This window comes from Macaca fascicularis, chromosome 2 (assembly GCF_037993035.2).
Source record: "Macaca fascicularis isolate 582-1 chromosome 2, T2T-MFA8v1.1".
NCBI classification, from domain to species: Eukaryota; Metazoa; Chordata; class Mammalia; order Primates; family Cercopithecidae; genus Macaca; species Macaca fascicularis.
Genome location: NC_088376.1, coordinates 168,673,612 through 168,692,090, shown reverse-complemented (window position 1 = coordinate 168,692,090; position 18,479 = coordinate 168,673,612). Strand labels below are relative to the sequence as shown.

Genomic DNA, 18,479 nt, shown 5'->3' with positions numbered 1-18,479 from the left:
TTTAGTAATATATGCATTTTACTTTTGCAGTTCCACTATAATTAATTGATCCCAAGGAAATAATCATGTAAGTGTACAAACATGTGTACACATGCATGTGCATATAAAGATAGTTATTGTGGCATTGTTTAGTAAGAAGAAAGTTCCAAATTCCCAACTGTCCATCAGTAAGTGATTGAGTCAATAAATTATCTACATATTGAAGTGCAATGTCACTGTCAAAAGATAAGGTAGATCTCTATTTATTAACATGGTAAATGCCTATTACAATGTTAGGTGAAAAGAGTAGAATACAACACAGCAAGTAACTTTTCCTTTCAGTATGGAAAGAGAAAGAAAAAGAGAAAGATAAACAGGACCTTATGGAAATATATTTCCTAAGTTATTAATAGTGATTATCTCTGGGCTGTGAGATTTTAAAGGAATTTAACCTTGTTCTTTATAAATACTATCAATGCAACAAATTCAAGCAAAACTAAATGTATACTTTTTAGAATTAAAAATTAGAACTTTTACTTTTGGGAGAAAAAGAGTTTACCTAAAACCTGCAATAAGTACTTAAAAATTCCAATATGATTTTCATAGTCATCAGCAATTACTAACTAGCTGTCTTAATAGGGTGACATCAATGTCTGCCTCAAGTTTCCTCCAAGTTTGACAATTGAGATGTACATCATAGTTCTTCCTTTAAAGAATTTTAAAATATAAAATTTCAACTAGTGACTATAAGCCAAATATTTTTATCTAGGGCATGGTTAGGTAAATTCTGGGGGTTATATGTGATAGGATATTATTCAGATGTTATATCGATATTTATAGAGAGTTTTTAATTATATCAGGAATTATTTATTATATACTATTGAATTAAAATGGGATGCAACTGTATACATGCAACGTATGCTCAAGTATGTTAAAATCTAGAGAAGACACTAGAAGGTGATCTAAAAAATTATTAATAATAGTTGTTTCTGTGTAGTGGAATTATGGATGCTTTCCCCTTACTCTATACTTTCTTAATATTTCACAATGAGTGTGAATTATAGAATCATGAAAAAAGTAAATATTAAAAAAATAGCTGTTTTTGCTCAACAGCTGCCAAATTTTACCCCAGATGTATCTGCAATTTAGTTTTTAGTCAAATGACCCTAACATCATTTCCTAAAGGGAATCTCACAGAATGGAATGTGCCCAAATAAAGATAAGCCATGATGGCCACCACCTCCTTCTAAGCTATCATTTTATAATGCTTAAAATAAATCTGAGTAAGGGATCTTTCTTCTATTGGAAGTTAGAAACTTCCACCTCCTTGAGACCCTCTCCATATCTTCTCTTGCATCACCAGCACCTGAAATTTATAATTAATCTATAGTACCCTGGTACGTTTCTAGGTCTGGAAACTGTTTTTGGGGGCTGATGGTGTAGATCACCATTAGGGATGGAGGATTATTTATTCATTTTAAATGGGAGTTCCCTTGAATAACAAACAAGGATGAGTTGCTACATAAGATCTTGTGTAGTTAATATGCTTTCTTCCCCTTCTATATTTATATTTATTTATTTTTTGTTTTTTTGAGATGGAGTCTCACACTGTTGCCTGAGCTGGTATGCAGTGGTGCGATCTTGGCTTGCTGCAACCTCTGCCTCCCAGGTTCAAGAGATTCTCCTGCCTCATCCTCTGGAGTAGCTAGGTTACAGGCGCCCGCCACGATGCCTGGCTAATTTTTTGTATTTTTAGTAAAGACAGGGTTTCACTGTGTTGGTCAGGCTGGTCTTGAACTCTTGACCTCGTGATCTGCCTGCCTCAGCCTCCCAAAGTGTTGGGATTACAGGCGTGAGCCCCAGCACCCAGCCAGCTTTCTTCCTCTCCTTTCCATCCCTCCCTTCTTTCTTCCCTTGTTCCCTCTCTGACCTATCTACACTTCCTGTCTCCCTCCCTCTTAAATAAACAACTTTTCTGAAGAGTTAGATGCCAGCTCTTAACATTTAGAGACAATTCACACTATACCAACACCACAGTTCAAGTAGGTGATCTAATTTTTTCTAAATGATCATATTTTAGCAAAAAGATAATGGGAGAAATCAGAGTTGCCTCTCACATATGTATGATGCATATTAGAGGCTTGGTAATAAGGCAGAGAGTAGATATGTTTTTGAGAAAGTAAAAAAACAAAACAAAACAAAACAAAAACACACACACACAAAAAACTGGGTATTGTCAGGACAGGGCAGAGGGAAGGAGCAGGCATAAGAAAGAAAAGGAATGACATGGGTCTCCTGGTTCTTGCAAAGGTTATTCAATTGCCTGTTCCTGGTGTTTCGGATCAGATGTCAGCCTACAAACCACCTTGGACTGTGAGTTATTTGAAGGCATAGATGGTGTCTTACTCGCCTCTGTATTTTCTGTACTAAACACAGTGCCTGATACAATATACTCAACAGATGCTTGGAGAATTTAACTAAGTCCTTTCACTGCCCTTCCTTACTGGCCTCAGCTAGAATCAAAACGAGAAGCTAAAACTCCTAATGTCACAAATGCTAGGTGAAACCCTATCCTAATTAAAACTCATTTCTTCTGATTTTGCACCTTGGTCCCCAAACTGCTGGAGAAAATGTCATGACAGGCAGGTAAGTATCAACATCAACCCACCAGACTCACCTGCACCTTCCACACTGCCAAGGAGAGTCCTTCTGTATTTCTCTGGTCAACTTGCTGTCCCATTTGTCTCAAGAATGATTTCAAATCTCTACTTTCCTTAAATGTCTTCCCCACTTATTCTCAGCAGGACCTTGCCCCTTAGTGCCCATCATTTGGGAAACCTCTTAACCTTTCAGTACCAAATCTACATGCGGGCTTGCATCCGGCTCCTTTCCTTTACTCCTCCTTTCTTACAAAAATAGAAGAGGTGTCCCTCCTTCCATTTCTCCACTTATACTCAGGATTCCATCTCTCTAGCCTTATCAGTAATCTTATACTACCAGTCATCCTATGCTCTTCTCTCTCCTGCACATTGGATCTCTCCTCTCTACTGTATTCTTCCCATGAAAATACAAACCAAAAAAAAACAAAAAACAAAAAACAAAAAACTAATGTTTCCATGTTTTTCAAACCTTCTTTTGACCTCACTTCCCTCCTCAAGATATTACACTAGCTCATTTTCCTTTCCTTCATAGCAAAACTTGAGTGGCCCACATTTGCTGTTTCTTCACTTCTCACTCTCTCCTCATCCCATTACAAACACATTATTGTTTTGACCACTTCAACAAAACAGCTTTTGTTGAGGTCAACAATAAGCTCAAAATTAATATATGCAATATATATTTGTTAGTCTTTAACCTACTTCATTGCTCAGTAACACTTCACATCACTGACCACCACCTTTGAGGCACTCTCTTAGCTTCTGTGCCTATGTTTTCTGATTTTCCTTTCACTTTCTTAGTGGCTCCTTCTGAGGGTATTTTATGGCCTCACTTTTTTCCAACCGCGGATTAAATATTAAGAGCTCTTCAAGTCTCAGTTTAGGGCTTCTTCTCAATATAACCCTGTCCTTAGGCAATGTTCTTCATGCCAACAGATTCATTCAACACTATATGTTGCTTACCGTGAATTCGTATCTCTCCAGCCTTTATGTTACTTCTGAATTCCAGTTTTATGTATATAAATACCTTACAATATGCTCACTATATATCTATCAAAAGCACCTCACACTCAACATCTCAAAAACAGAACTTACAAACTTCTCTCCAGTCCAGTCCTCCTTTGGTGTTTTTATGTAACTGTGAATGACATTATCCTTCATATAGTCTGATAAGCACCAAACCAGGAGTCATTGTTGCCACTTCTCTCTTTTATTTCACATAACCAACCATGAAAAAGTCCAGGAATATTTTACTTCTGAAGTATCTCTCAGTTTCATCTATTTCCCCCTATTTCCACTGTCACTACCCTAGTCTACCTCTTGTGTGGTCTACTGGAATAGCTCCCTCACTGATTTCCTCATATCCATTTTTGATTTCTTCCAAATTATTTACCAAAGTTAAGCAACCTTGATATATATTTTTAAATTTTTAATTTCAAGATAACTTAAGATTAACATACAGTTTTAAGAGATAATACAGAGAGATTTGTTATTCTTTTTACCCAATTTTGCCCAAAGGTAACATCTTATATAACTATACTGCAATATCACAATCAGGAAACTAATATTGGTGCAATCCCAGAATTGGAAAAAACTGCTTTAAAGTTCATATGGAACCAAAAAAGACCCTGCATTGCCAAGACAATCCTAAGCCAAAAGAACAAGGCTGGAGGCATCACGCTACCTGACTTCAAACTATACTACAAGGCTACAGTAACCAAAACAGCATGGTACTGGTACCAAAACAGAGATATAGACCAATGGAACAGAACAGAGCCCTCAGAAATACTACTACACATCTACAGCCATCTGATCTTTGACAAACCTGACAAAAACAAGAAATGGGGAAAGGATTCCCTATTTAATAAATGGTGCTGGGAAAATTAGCTAGCCATAAGTAGAAAGCGGAAACTGGATCCTTTCCTTACTCCTTATACAAAAATTAATTCAAGATGAATTACAGACTTAAATGTTACACCTAAAACCATAAAAACCCTAGAAGAAAACCTAGGTAATACCATTCAGGACATAGGCATGGGCAAGAACTTCATGTCTAAAACACCAAAAGCAACGGCAACAAAAGTCAAAATTGACAAATGGGATCTAATTAAACTAAAGAGCTTCTGCACAGCAAAAGAAACTACCATCAGAGTGAACAGGCAACCTACAGAATGGGAGAAAAGCTTTGCAATCTACTCATCTGACAAAGGGCTAATATCCAGAACCTACAAAGAACTCAAACAAATTTACAAGAAAAAAACAAACAACCCCATCAAAAAGTGGGCAAAGGATATGAATGGACACTTCTCAAAAGAAGACATTCGGCCGGGCGCGGTGGCTCAAGCCTGTAATCCCAGCACTTTGGGAGGCCGAGACGGGCGGATCACGAGGTCAGGAGATCGAGACCATCCTGGCTAACCCGGTGAAACCCCGTCTCTACTAAAAAATACAAAAAACTAGCCCGGCAAGGTGGCGGGCACCTGTAGTCCCAGCTACTCGGGAGGCTGAGGCAGGAGAATGGCGTAAACCTGGGAGGCGGAGCTTGCAGTGAGCTGAGATCCGGCCACTGTACTCCAGCCTGGGTGACAGAGCAAGACTCCGCCTCAAAAAAAAAAAAAAAGAAAAGAAGACATTCATACAGCCAACAGACACATGAAGAAATGCTCATCATCACTCGTCTTCAGAGAAATGCAAATCAAAACCACAATGAGATACCATCTCACACCAGTTAGAATGGCAATCATTAAAAAATCAGGAAGCAACAGGTGCTGGAGAGGATATGGAGAAATAGGAACACTTTTACACTGTTGGTGGGACTGTAAACTAGTTCAACCATTGCAGAAAACAATGTAGCGATTCCTCAAGGATCTAGAACTAGCAATACCATTTGACCCAGCCATCCCATTACTGGGGATATACCCAAAGGATTATAAATCATACTGCTATAAAGACACATGCACACGTATGTTTATTGCAGCACTATTCACAATAGTCAAGACTTGGAATCAACCCAAACGTCCATCAGTGACAGACTGGATTAAGAAAATGTGGCACATATACACCATGGAATACTATGCAGCCATAAAAAAGAATGAGTTTGTGTCCTTTGTAGGGACATGGATGCAGCTGGAAACCATAATTCCCAGCAAACTATTGCAAGAACAGAAAACCAAACACCGCATGTTCTCACTCATAGGTGGGAATTGAACAATGAGATCACTTGGACACAGGAAGGGGAACATCACACACCGAGGCCTATTGTGGGGACGGGGGAGAGGGGAGGGATAGCATTAGGAGATATACTTAATGTAAATGACGAGTTAAAGGGTGCAGCACACCAACATGGCACATGTATACATATGTAACAAACCTGCACGTTGTGCACATGTACCCTAGAACTTAAAGTATAATAATAATAATTAAAAAATTGGTGCAATCCATCTGCCTTACTCAGGTTTCACCAGTTTTATATGCACATGAGTATGTGTGTGTATATTTAGTTTTGTGCAATTTTACTACATGCATACTCTCATGAATCTAATTAATTAAACTAAAGAGCTTCCACAGTGAAGCTACTGGACAGTTCCATCACAAAAGATCCCTTGCATTACCCTTTTATAGCAACGCTCATCTCCATTTCTACCCCAACTCTCTAACTTTGTCAGCCACAAGTATGTTCTCAATCCTTACATTTTTTTTTCATTTCGAGAGTGCTATAAAAATAAGAATCATAACAGTACACCATCTTGAGATTAGCTTTTTCACTCAATATAATATACCCTTGTGATTAAAACTAGTCATTGTATGTATCAATAATGTGTTCTGTTTAGTGTTGAGAGGTATTCCACGGTATAGATATAACAGTTTGCTTAACCACTGACCCACTGAAGATAATCTGGATTGTTTCCAGTTTTGGGCTATTACAAATAAAGCTGCTATGTACATTGGTGTAACATAACGTACAGATGTTGTACAGTTATGTTTCCATCTCTCTGGGATAAATGCCCCAAAGTTTACCCTTTTAAAAAACAACATTGATCATGCCACACTCCTTCTTAAATTTGCTCCTCTACTGTCCTTAGGATAATCATAAAAATCCTTAAGATGGCCTACGAAGGACCTGGTATCGTTGGGCCCTATGTATCTCTTCAACCTCAACCTGGGCTGCTAGTCACCTCTTTCTCTCTATGCAGCTATCTTCAGGGACTTCATCCATGCTGTTTCCTCTGCCTGGAATCCTCTTCCACCATCCATCCTTACTTTTTGTTTTTAACCTTCAGGTATTTCAAATGTCAATTTTTCAGAGCAGCTTCTCCTGAATTTCCAGACTCACTTAAATCCTCTTCTTTTATTTGCTCTTAGAGCACATTGTACTTTTATTATGTAGTGGTAAGCACAACTTGTAATTACAAGTTATACTGTGAGACCATTTGCTTAGTATCTGTCTTACATTCCCCAGATTATAAGATCCAGAAGGAGACAGATTATGTTAATATTCCTCACCATTATACCTTTAGCATTAAGTAGACACTCAACTTTGTGTCTAGTAAAATTTGGCTGAGGCTTTTAAGACATAGTCCTGGAATCAAATTCTATCTCTACCATTTATTAGGTGTTCTTATAAAACAACTCAAACATGCTAAATCTGTTTTCTGATCTGCACAATTAGGATTCTAATAGCATCTACTTAATAGGGTAGTTTTGAAGGTTAAATCAGATAGCCATTAAAAGTATTTAGTCCAGTATCTAAAGCAAGGCAAGCACTCAATAGTTATTTCTTATTGTTACTGTTAGTTGAACAAGAAACTAGAGTTTTTGTATTTTTTTCCTAACTAGGCTTTTGTCCATTATCTTCATTACTCGCCTGTTCCCCCAGGTTCTGATTCTTCTAACTTTTGAGACTCTGAAAAGGGGCCCTTAGTTTAGATCTTGAATAACCAGTAGGACTACTGGTTCTTACCCCAGGTATAGACAGATGAGAGCCTTGTTTAGCCTCATGGTTCTGGTTCCCATTTTCATCTCATTCAGTACCTCCTCCTCTTGTTTTCCAGTCTATGGATGTCAGTGTGGGTAAGAATGCCTCTTCCCTACTCCTAGTTTCCAGATGTTTTCTAAACACTGCTTTCCTCTTGTCTCATTCCTTATACTTCCCCATGGAGGCAAAGTATCCCATTGGTGGGACAGCCCGTGGTTTATATTTCTCAATTAGGTAGAACTGATCTACCCAAATTTGTAGGCACAGGAATTTAGCCTCTTTGTCCTTCCTTTTCTACTTAGACTAGCGGGAGGTGATGACCTGGAAAAATGTTGCTCATATGCAGATCCACATTTTCCCGTGAGAGGGCTTTTGCAAGGTTTGATTGAAGGGAAGAGAGTCAGCAAACCCATTTCCTCTTTACATTAAGCTACGCTCTTCAACCTTTATAAAAATGCTGGTTCCCTAGCTATCAGTTCTTTTGTCTTATTTTTCAATAGGTTTAGAATTTGAGTGGGGAAGAGTGATGCTATTTATGGGCCCCCTTGAAGATTCCAACACTTTGGTATATGATTTGCTTGGAATATGATTCTTTTTCTCTTCATCTTTTTTACATTTTAGCCAGTTTTCAAGACTCAGCTGAATCAGTTTTACATGAAACTTTCTAGCCTGCAAGACTCTTTCATGAACGAAACCCTATGGTACTTCCTGGACTGTATCATTCCTTTTGGAACTTACTCATTTATTATCTTGGGTGCATACACAACGCTCAACAATGTAACTGCTTTTCCTAACTCAATTTTAAATTCCGCAAAAGCAAGAAAGGATCATGTACTTATGCTATATTTATGCTTTAACTATCCAATAAACATGCTTTGTACATAGTTAAGTGTTTAATAAAATCTTACAGGGTGAATGTGGGGGAGGGTGGCCTACTGACCAGGCTTTGATTTGAAGGCCAAGGTACAATGGAAATGGCTTAGTAGCAGGATGGTTCCTGAAGAGGTTGTGGCAGTGCAGTGGTGAAAGAAAGAAAAGGTTACTATGGGTATGTCCCTGAGGTGCGTATCAGTGCAAGTCTGTGTATAGACACACAAACACACACATACACACACTCTTTCTCTGTCTTACATATACATGTAAACAGAACTTAATTCTGTCTTGTGCTTTGTTTTCACCTTAGTAATATTTAACTTTATTTCTCTTATTAAAAATACATGGAGCTCACAATCTGATAGGTAGAAAGGCTAAGAGAAATGCAACCAGAGGGAGGTAATATTCCTGGCTATGGTCGATTGGTGTTCAGTGTGTTTTGATTCTCTGAATGAGTCAAAAGATTGAAAAAAAAATAGCCACTCTTATCACTAGCCAAAAGAAATGAGAAGGAAGGGTCCTGAAAATGGTGTCTGAGCAATTTAAGACAGGGAGTATTTTAAAGATCACAAAATTTAATTTATTCAACCTAAATGCATAAAAGTACAGGTGGGGACATTATTTATGCAGGTATATGCAAATCACTTTATAAAATAGGCAAAGCCCTTCTGCTTTTTATAAGTTGCCAAGGTGGTTCCTGATATTTTAAAAGCTATGCACCTTTAATGTAGTTTCCTAAGAGTTGGAATCCCTCTGTCGAAATCACAGTCATTGTCAGAGCAAGTTTATTTTATTTTTTTCCTATCCTCTGGGACATTTACAAGGATCTTATAACCATCACAAAAAGAATGGTTTCCACAGAGATGTGACTGGAAAAATCCCTTGGAAATTGCTGAGGAGCAAGTCACAGTGTTCAAAGCAGAGAACATAGGCTTTGAAAACATGAACCCATCTGACCTCTTGAATTTAGTACAGTGAATTCCTGAGCTCTGAAACATGGGGCCCGGCTGTGCATGCCATATTGGTGCTATAAGACTGGCAGTAGGTTGGCTGTGGCATGGTCTATTTCAAACTCCTTCACAGTGCCCAGTGTTGCATGTTCCCAGATGACATTTGGTTGGCAGAAGCTGGGCTTCCAAAGCTGGCAGCCTGGAATGCAGCCCACTGTGTTTTGACAAACACATAATTGACCATCTGATCACCAGCCTACGTTCTGCACTCAGGTCACTGGGGGACCTGGGCTTTCAATAGGTCCCCACTCCTCGTCTTGTTCATCTTCCCAAACCTTCCTCCAGAAAGCAATATAGAGAAGGCTTAAACACACCCACGCATATCCTCCCATTTGCAAAAGAGAACATAGTACATGAAACATAAGCTGTTGAAAATTTCCTTTAAATTGTCCTGGCAGCCCAAAGTGAACAAGAGAAAAGCACACTTATGGTGAACTCTAATTCAGAGAGAAGGAATGAATACACTGAATTGTTTCAACACCCGGCTGTGCATAAGTTGCAATTCAGTTCAATGGTTTGGAAATTTTGCTTAGAAAAAGGGAGCAATGAGAAAATGATAGGAAATTGGGGCATTGATTGACTTTAGGGGGGCATTATTTAGAAACTGTTTCATTTCCAGGTGAAAGAAGAGAAAAGCAGGACACTGGGAATGTCTTCTCCTTATCTGCCTGCTCTTCCCCCACACCCACCACGGGCAGTAGGAGGTACGTGAGCCTGGCGACCAGCGGGCAGTAGCTCAAAGTGAGGTCATATTCAAATTGAGGTCTTTGCTGAAGATCCCATAAGGATGTATTTTGGTCTGAAATTTGACTCCACACAATGTATCAGCCTTTCTCCTAGAAGGCAAAGATTATGTAATAGGCCAAGATACGCTGGAATTACACAAAGGTTAATGTCTATTTCGACACTACCAAATAGCCGCTCCCCTCCATCCTACCCCTACAGCACAGTTCAGGCCTTTGGCTTTTACCTTTGACCTGGCCTCCCTATTCTGAGCCAGCCTCTCCACTTTCACCAAGTGCTCTTTCTAAAACATACATCTGTTTATAATTCTTCAAAGCCTCCTTGAGCCTGCAGGATCAAGTCCAAACTCCTCTGCATGACATACAAGGTCCTCCATATGGTAGGCAAGGTCCCTTGCCTACCTTCCAGCCCAATCTCATACTACTCTTTCAACCACCATGTTTCAACCACATCGAACTATTCACTCCTCTGGATCTCCTTGTTACTTAACGCCTCCTGATTTTGTAAATGCTCTTACATTTTTTTCAATTATGATCTGCTTTTCTTTCTGCTCTTTCATATCTACCTGGTAAACTGCAATTTACTCTTCTGACTTTAAGACCCAGCCTGGGCAACTTACCACATGCAAATGGGCACTCCTTCTTCATTCCTCTTACTATGTCTTGTATACACCTGCATTTCAGTGTCTATCATATGCTATAGTCTTTATTCACTTATTTATTTCCCCTATGAGACTGAGATTTCTAACGGAAGAAAGCATTTCTTATCTCAGAATTTCCACAACCAAGCATAGTGACTAGCTTTCCATAAATGTTTGTTGAATGAAAACTAAATAAAGAGCTGCGCATGATAATTAATCAAAACGAAGCCAAGTAGTAGTGTTAGCTTTTATAAGCATAGTAGGAGCCCATTAGCAATCTAATGAAGGCAGAAGATCCCAGCAGTAAGGCACTTTCTGATGGGTATGGCAGGGGCTGGTGACTGGCTGGGGTGACAGTAAGAGTGAGGGATAAATTCTGTGATGGAGGAAGGTCTTTTTAACAGAGAATGCCATTAAGGCTGTAAATTAACACCCTTTTCAAGACTTAATATTCAATACAGAAATATATTGCCCTGAGAATACATCTGAATCTGAATTGTAGACAGACCTAACTCATAAGATCCAGGTTTCCCAAATAAGGTAAGTCTGTGCTACCCGTGCTTCAAGGTAGAATGGCAGATTATGGAGGGTTCCTCTTTGTTTCTGCTAAACAGTAATGGAATGGAAAATTCTTGGGAGAACATCTGACAGCTTTTCAGTTCCTATTGAAATCCAGGTCAAATACAGATTGTGATACTGGACTAAATGCACTGCTAAGAAGAGAAGATTGAACAAACAGAATTCTGTACCTGTTTAGAGGAGGCCATTGAAGAGGCACTTGGAGTCAAAGCACTGGGGAGATAATGTTCTGATCTGTTCTCAAGGGACATTGGACATTTCTTTTCCTTTTGTTGGGCCTCTGGGGCACCACCCTGGAGCCATCAACCATAAACTGTGTCTGCGGGGTACTTTAGGACAGTAGGACTGTCATAAGCCCGGTCACCCTGCTGATACGACAGCAGCTTCAAGATTTGGAACAAGCCAAGCAAATATGAAGCCTGGCCCAGGGATGGGACAAGGTCATGGGTATACGAACGGATTATCTTCTCATTACAGGTCACTCCCCCAGCCTTATGTGTAGTTAAAAAATGATGTATTTCTAGAAGCTACGTGACTGATGATTGACGTAGCATAGAACCAGATTTGCATTTTCCTATGAGCCAGAGACAGGCTTTCAACAACACTTTTTATCTCAAAAGTCTCCCCCTTGATTCCTAATTGGTGACACAGGTCCCCTGTACTGCTTGTGTCTGAGGCTCGCCCTATAGCACTGACGTCACAATAGCTGAGCCGTGCGGGCAGGAGTGCACTGTGCTGACTCATCCCGGTGATGTGAGGATTAATGCCTTGTCTAACACAGAGCTATTATGTGAACTGTTTTTACACAAAAGAACTGTAACAAAAATGATTTGCCAGTCAGAGGACTAGAAATATGCAGTGCTAGGTAACTGAGGGGACGGCTGTGCAGATATAAAGTGGTAACCATAAGCATGCATATTGACATCCTCCAAAGCATTAACAGACCCACTCTATCAACACTGAAATAGAGAATTAACAAGACTTGTCAGGGGCAGGTAGGACCCATCCCTGTTGTATAAATGCATTATACACAGCTCCAGTCTTTCGGGAGTTTAATCAATCGCCTTTCTCTGTCAAATAAACTGTCACGTTACACTTTAGCCTTAGCATCCTTTGGAGGATTCTGCCTCCCTAAATACATTTGCCACTATCTTCTAGGAATGTTAGTGGAAGGCATGCACAAACAAAATAGCCATGGGAACCTCCATTCTGTGCAAATGATTACAATACAAGAAATACCTTGGAGTGAGGAGTCAGTGAAGCAATATATAATGTGAATAAGGGACAGTGCTCACCTGAGAGTGGGAAGCAGCCAGAGGATATCGATAACTATTTATCACATTAGGTGACTATCACTACCTGTAGATCTCTCGGGTGGTGTCTCTTATAAGTGACTTTGATTATTTCCATTCACTGGCCTAGAATCTCTTTCAAGCAGTTCAAAATGAAATTTATTTAAACCCATTCAATGCAGCCTGGTTTGAACTTTAAATAATTAACGTTCCCTTTTTTTCATATAAAATCAAATGGTCTTTTTTTCCCCCAAATGCCTTTCCATCTTTTCTAAAAAAGAGTGGTACCTTTATAAAACCTTCTGGCACATGTGAATCTGGGATTTCTTTTTTTTTTTTTCTCCTGTAGACTTCAAAATTTTGCACAAAAGTTTAGCCTATTTACAGTCTTGTACTTAGTAAAGGGATATTAGAAATTTTGTCAATAAATGAAAGCTCTGACCTAGAAGTTAAAATTAAAAACTACTGGACGTAGGGATGGGTACATAACTGAAGAATACATAATTGCCCAATGATTGACAGGGGAGCAAAAGCCCAACTGTTGCTGGTATTTGGCTGAATAATACAAGCTATACTTTAAAAGAGCAGTGACTTTTGCAAACAGCAGCTGCAGCCAAGTAAAGGGCAGCCTTTATAGAAGTACAGTGTCTGGGCTGCTGGTATTTTCTGCACCCTCATGGTTAGCAACCACCAACAGCATAGACTCCAAACTCAAAAGAAACTAATACACACTACAGAAGCACTAGAAACCACAACAAAATCAACTAGGAAATATGCCAATGAAGACCACAATTTTCTAAACCTAACGCTTTTTTTTTTTTAAAGGTAAATAAATCACTTTTACTTACGTAAAGAGAAGGGGCAAGTCACAGACTGATGGTCAAAGATCTGAAAATCAAAGAAAAAATAAGGAATTAAAAGCAAATCTATATATTATGCAAAACCAATATATAAAAGCAAAATGATATAGTGGGAAGAAAGCAAGCAAATCTAGGTATAGATGAGACTGGTTGTTCCTAAAGGAGCCTATTTCGTCACTTCTAGCCTCAAAATAAAGGAGATCCAGCTTCACAAAAACTTTATAAAACACCCCCAGCTATGATGACCAAGACAATACTTCCCAGCACAAGGAGTGCAAAGACCTTTCTTTGTCAATTTTTTTCCAATTATCTATCATACAGTGTGTCTGGAATTGGTGGGTTCTCGGTCTCAATGACCTCAAGAATGAACCCACAGACCCTCGCAGTGAGTGTTACAGCTCATAAAGGCAGCGTGGACCCAAACAGTGAGCAGCAGCAAAACTTACTGCAAAGCGCGAAAGAACAAAGCTTCCCAGACGTGGAAGGGCACTCTAACCGATTTCCCCTGCTGGCTCAGGCAGCCTGCTTTTATTCCCTTATCTGACCCCACCCACATCCTGCTGATTGGTCCATTTTACAGAGAGCTGATTGGTCTATTTTACAGAGAGCTGATTGGTCCGTTTTGACAGAGTGTTGATTGGTGTGTTTACAATCCTTGAGCTGGACAGAGTGCTAAACGGAAAAGTTCTCCAAGTCCCCACTAGGTTAGCTAGATACAGAGTACCTATTGGTGTATTCACAAACCCTGAGCTAGACACAGTGCTGATTGGTGCATTTACAATCCTTGAACTAGACACAGAACGCTACACGGAAAAGTTCTCCAAGTCCACACTAGGTTAGCTAGATACAGAGTGCTGATTGGTGCACATACGATCCTCTGGCTAGATAGAAAAGGTCTCCAAGTCCCCATCCAGTTCAGGAGCCCAGCTGGCTTCACCCAGCGGATCCTGCACCAGGGCTGCAGGCGGAGCTGCCCGCCAGTCCCAAGCCGCGCCTGCACTTCTCAGCCCTTGGGCTATCGATGGGACCGGGCGCCACGGAGCGGGGGTCGGCGCCCCTCCGGGAGGCTCAGGCCGCGCGGTAGCCCACCGCAGGGGAGGAGCTCAGACATGGCAGGCTGCAGATCCCAGCCCTGCCCCGCAGGGAGGCAGCTAAACCGGGTGAAAATTTGAGTGCAGCGTCCGCGGGCCGGCACTGCTGGGGGACCAGGCGCAACCTCCGCAGCTGCTGGCCCGGGTGCTAAGCCCCTCACTGTTCTGGGCCGGCGGCGTCGGCCAGCGGCTCAGTGTGCTAGGCTCGCCGAGCCCGAGCCCGAGCCCGCGCCCGCGCCCGCCGGAACTCACACTGTCCCGCGAGCGCCGCGCGCAGCCCCAGTTCCCGCCGGCGCCTCTCCCTCCACGCCTCCCCGCAAGCAGAAGGAGGCGGCTCCGGCCTCAGCCAGCCCAGAGAGGGGCTCCCACGGTGCTGTGGCGGGCTGAAGGGCTCCTCAAGCGCCGCCGGTGGATGGCGAGGCCGAGGAGGCGCTGAGAGTGAGGGCTGCTAGCACATTGTCACCTCTCAATAGGATTTGGTAGAGCTATGTTACCATATAATACAATAGCACTAGCCACATTTGTCTTTTTAAATTTAAATTATTTAACATTTAATAAAAAGCTAAACATTTAGTTCCTCAGTCTTGGCAGCTGCATTTCAAGTGCTCGACACCCACATGTGGCTGGTGCTGCCTTACTGGATAGCAGAGATAGAAAATATTTCTATTATTGTAGACATTTCTATTGGGCAGCACTGATTAGAATAGGTAAAAACTTTACTATATAGTACATGATCAATTTTAGCTAATTTTGACAAAGATGAGTCAAACCCTGATGAACTTTGTCTCTTTTAAGGTATATTTAGTATGTTTAATGTCCAGAAGTTCCTATGAAGAAATTCAATACATTTGTGTGTTGCTAAGAACTCAGTCCTAAGTTTGCCCTGGGCTTGCCTTCTAAAACTGCCTCTACTCCTTATCACCAGCCTAGAAAGTCCCCTCTATGGTGGAAAATAATCTGTAAAGTGATTTTAAACAAATCATCTGTCCCACCAAACACATCACTGTTTGGTGATGAAAATTTCAGATTTTGGAGGAGCTGACCCTAACAGTTTTATTGTTCTGTGTTTAAAATCTGATATTTCACTCTTTAAATCACAAGCCAGGCCAGGCGCGGTGGCTCGTGCCTATAAATCCCAGCACTTTGGGAGGCCAGGGGGGTGGACCACTTGAGGTCAGGAGTTCGAGACCAGCCTGGCCAACATGGTGAAACCCTGTTTCTACTAAAACTACAAAAATTAGCCGGGCATGGTGGCGGGTGCCTGTAATCCCAGCTACTCGGAAGGCTGAGGTAGGAGAACTGCTTGAACCTGGGAGGTGGAGGTTGCAGTGAGCCCAGATCGTGCCACTGCACTCCAGCCTGGGTAACAAGAACAAGACTCTGTTAAAAAAAAAAAAAAATCACAGGCCAAAAAAAGCTATTGTAGGACCGGTCTGCCCATCATTGTGCTTTTTTGTTGTTGTTGTTGGAGAGGGACTCGCCCTCTGTTACCCAGGCTGGAGTGCAGTGGCACGATCTCAGCTCACTGCAACCTCTGCCTCCTGAGTTTAAGTGATTCTCCTGCTTCAGCTCCCGAGTAGCTGGAACTACGGGCGTGTGCCACCATGCCCAGCTAATTTTTGTATTTTTAGTAGAAATGGGGTTTGCCATATTGACCAGGCTGGTCTTGAACTTCTGAACTCAGGTGATCCACCCACCTTGACCCCCCAAAGTGCTGGAATTACAGGCATGAGCCGCCACGCCCAGACCCATCAGTGTTTTGATAACTTCTCTTAGAAGGATAAAACTGAAGTAGGGGGAGACCCATGAGAAATTAATAAACCAAAAAAAGATTCTGAGAAAACAAAGCAGGTCCCTCTACCTCGAGCCCACTAAAACATATCAAGGATTTAATACAGGCTGATTCAGTCTTGCCTGTCTGACACCATGATTTTAACAACTTCACATAAGGCCTCCAGAAATATGCAAAACAAACTTCACTAAAGGAGATCAAGTAGAAGGACATGATTAAGTATCTTTGGACTGAAAAGGCTAAAGCAGAAAACCAGCAATTAAAGACATCTCCTTTCCTGGAAAGTTTTTGTGACAATTGCACTATTGTAGAGATTTCTTCAGAGAAATGATTTCCCTTTGTGGTCAATGTGAAACCTCGCTCAAGTGCATGCAGGTGTGAAGGATGGTGACAAGACGAGCTAAGATGAAAATCTCCAGCCTGGATCATTATACATGCTAACACAAGCGAGGTTGAAGATCTCCAGTGCTTTAAAATTGTTTCACAAAATTGATGAGTTTAATGAAAATTTTAAGCAAGATAATTAGATTATGTATGATTCATTGAAAGTACATACAAATTTGAAATATATATATAAAAGACTGACTAGTCTTCAAAGATTTTAAAGCTCTAAGTTTTGCTATATTCTAGTCTTCTCTACAAGCCAGGATATTAGACTATGGCACTGGGACCTATTTTCTTACCATTTTCCTCCCTCCCTCTCTCCCTTCTTCCTTCCCTTCCCTCTCTCCTTTCCCACATTCCTCTCTCTTTCTTTCTTTCCCTCTTCCTTTTTTGGACTTGCTGTCTTTTCTAACCTTTGGGGAGAAGAAGAAAATATTAGCAATTTTCTATGAAATATGTTCAATGATTATTTTTCTGTTGCATGTTATAAACCCAATAACTCTCAACAATATTATGCTCTTTTAAAACTATACCTAGTGTTTGTGTTCTTATATCTAAGCACATAACTTTCTTTTCTAAATTTCAATGAGCATTTATTAATAAAATTAGTCAAAATTAAATTTTTGATGTGCTCAAAAGAGATCATTGTAAATTGTACCCAAATTGGCTAATACATCCAAGGTCTGGAGAGAAAAACTATGTTTCCTGGATGTCAAATGACACACAGGCTGGCTGTCAATGATAGGAATCCAAAATGGAGAGAAAAATCACAGTGTGTATGTCACAGTCTAAAGCAAATTAAAGCCAAGTTAAATGGAAAGTTTTTATTGGATATAATTGTTGTACTTATATGTTAATATAAAATGATAATATTGATCCCAAACTTAACACTATGGCTAAAAATTTAATCTCAGAGTTCTTACACAATTCATAAATGTTCATGGGCATCAAAAGATGCCTACTTCTTGACTGAATTATAATCTGCTATGTAATTCTGAGAATATGTTATAATCTACATAGATTTATATTTGCTCAATTCAAATTGCTATTTCATTGATATATGCTCTTTCCACTTAAGTGATCTTCACCTTATATGTCTATAAGTTGTTTTTATCTAAAATGCAAAGAATTATCTATAATGGTTTCACAGAGGATTAAAAATATTTGCATTAAGCACACTTGGTTCAAAGCATAAATATATCTAGCAGAGTATAAAACTGTAAAGCCCAAGTAATTCAGGACATTAAAACATCAGGGTGGAGGGTGGGGGATGAGCAGAGAGAGGGAGATGATGAGGGGTGAAGTTTAATCTTCATCATATAATTAATGAGTTGAAATTATAATATGGTATCAATCTCAAAGAATCAAAAATATTATTAATTGTAACTTTGAAGTCAATTCTAGTGTAGTTTACATAAAGTTCTACAGCAGTGGTTTTCAAGATTTTGAAGTGATACAGATCCCTATGAGAATCTTTCTCCAGATAACTTCTCAAAAACACCAAGTTTCAAGGAACTCCTAGACTCTATGAAGGCCATTCATGAATCCCAGGTTAGGAACCCCTGGCCCAGGCAGAGAGGGGAGAAAACCCTCTTTCAATCCC

General features: G+C 40.2%; 1 protein-coding gene across 47 annotated transcripts in view; it reads right to left on the bottom strand.

The window, feature by feature from the left end:
- ZBTB20 (zinc finger and BTB domain containing 20) overlaps window positions 1-18,479 on the bottom strand; it is an 813,376-nt gene that overhangs the window by 155,013 nt on the left and 639,884 nt on the right. For all 47 annotated transcript variants that reach the window (XM_074033403.1, XM_074033406.1, XM_074033411.1 and 44 more), the window contains one exon: window positions 13,598-13,637. The gene's annotated coding sequence lies outside the window, so the exon portion shown is untranslated. The remainder of the gene's footprint in view (window positions 1-13,597; window positions 13,638-18,479) is intronic.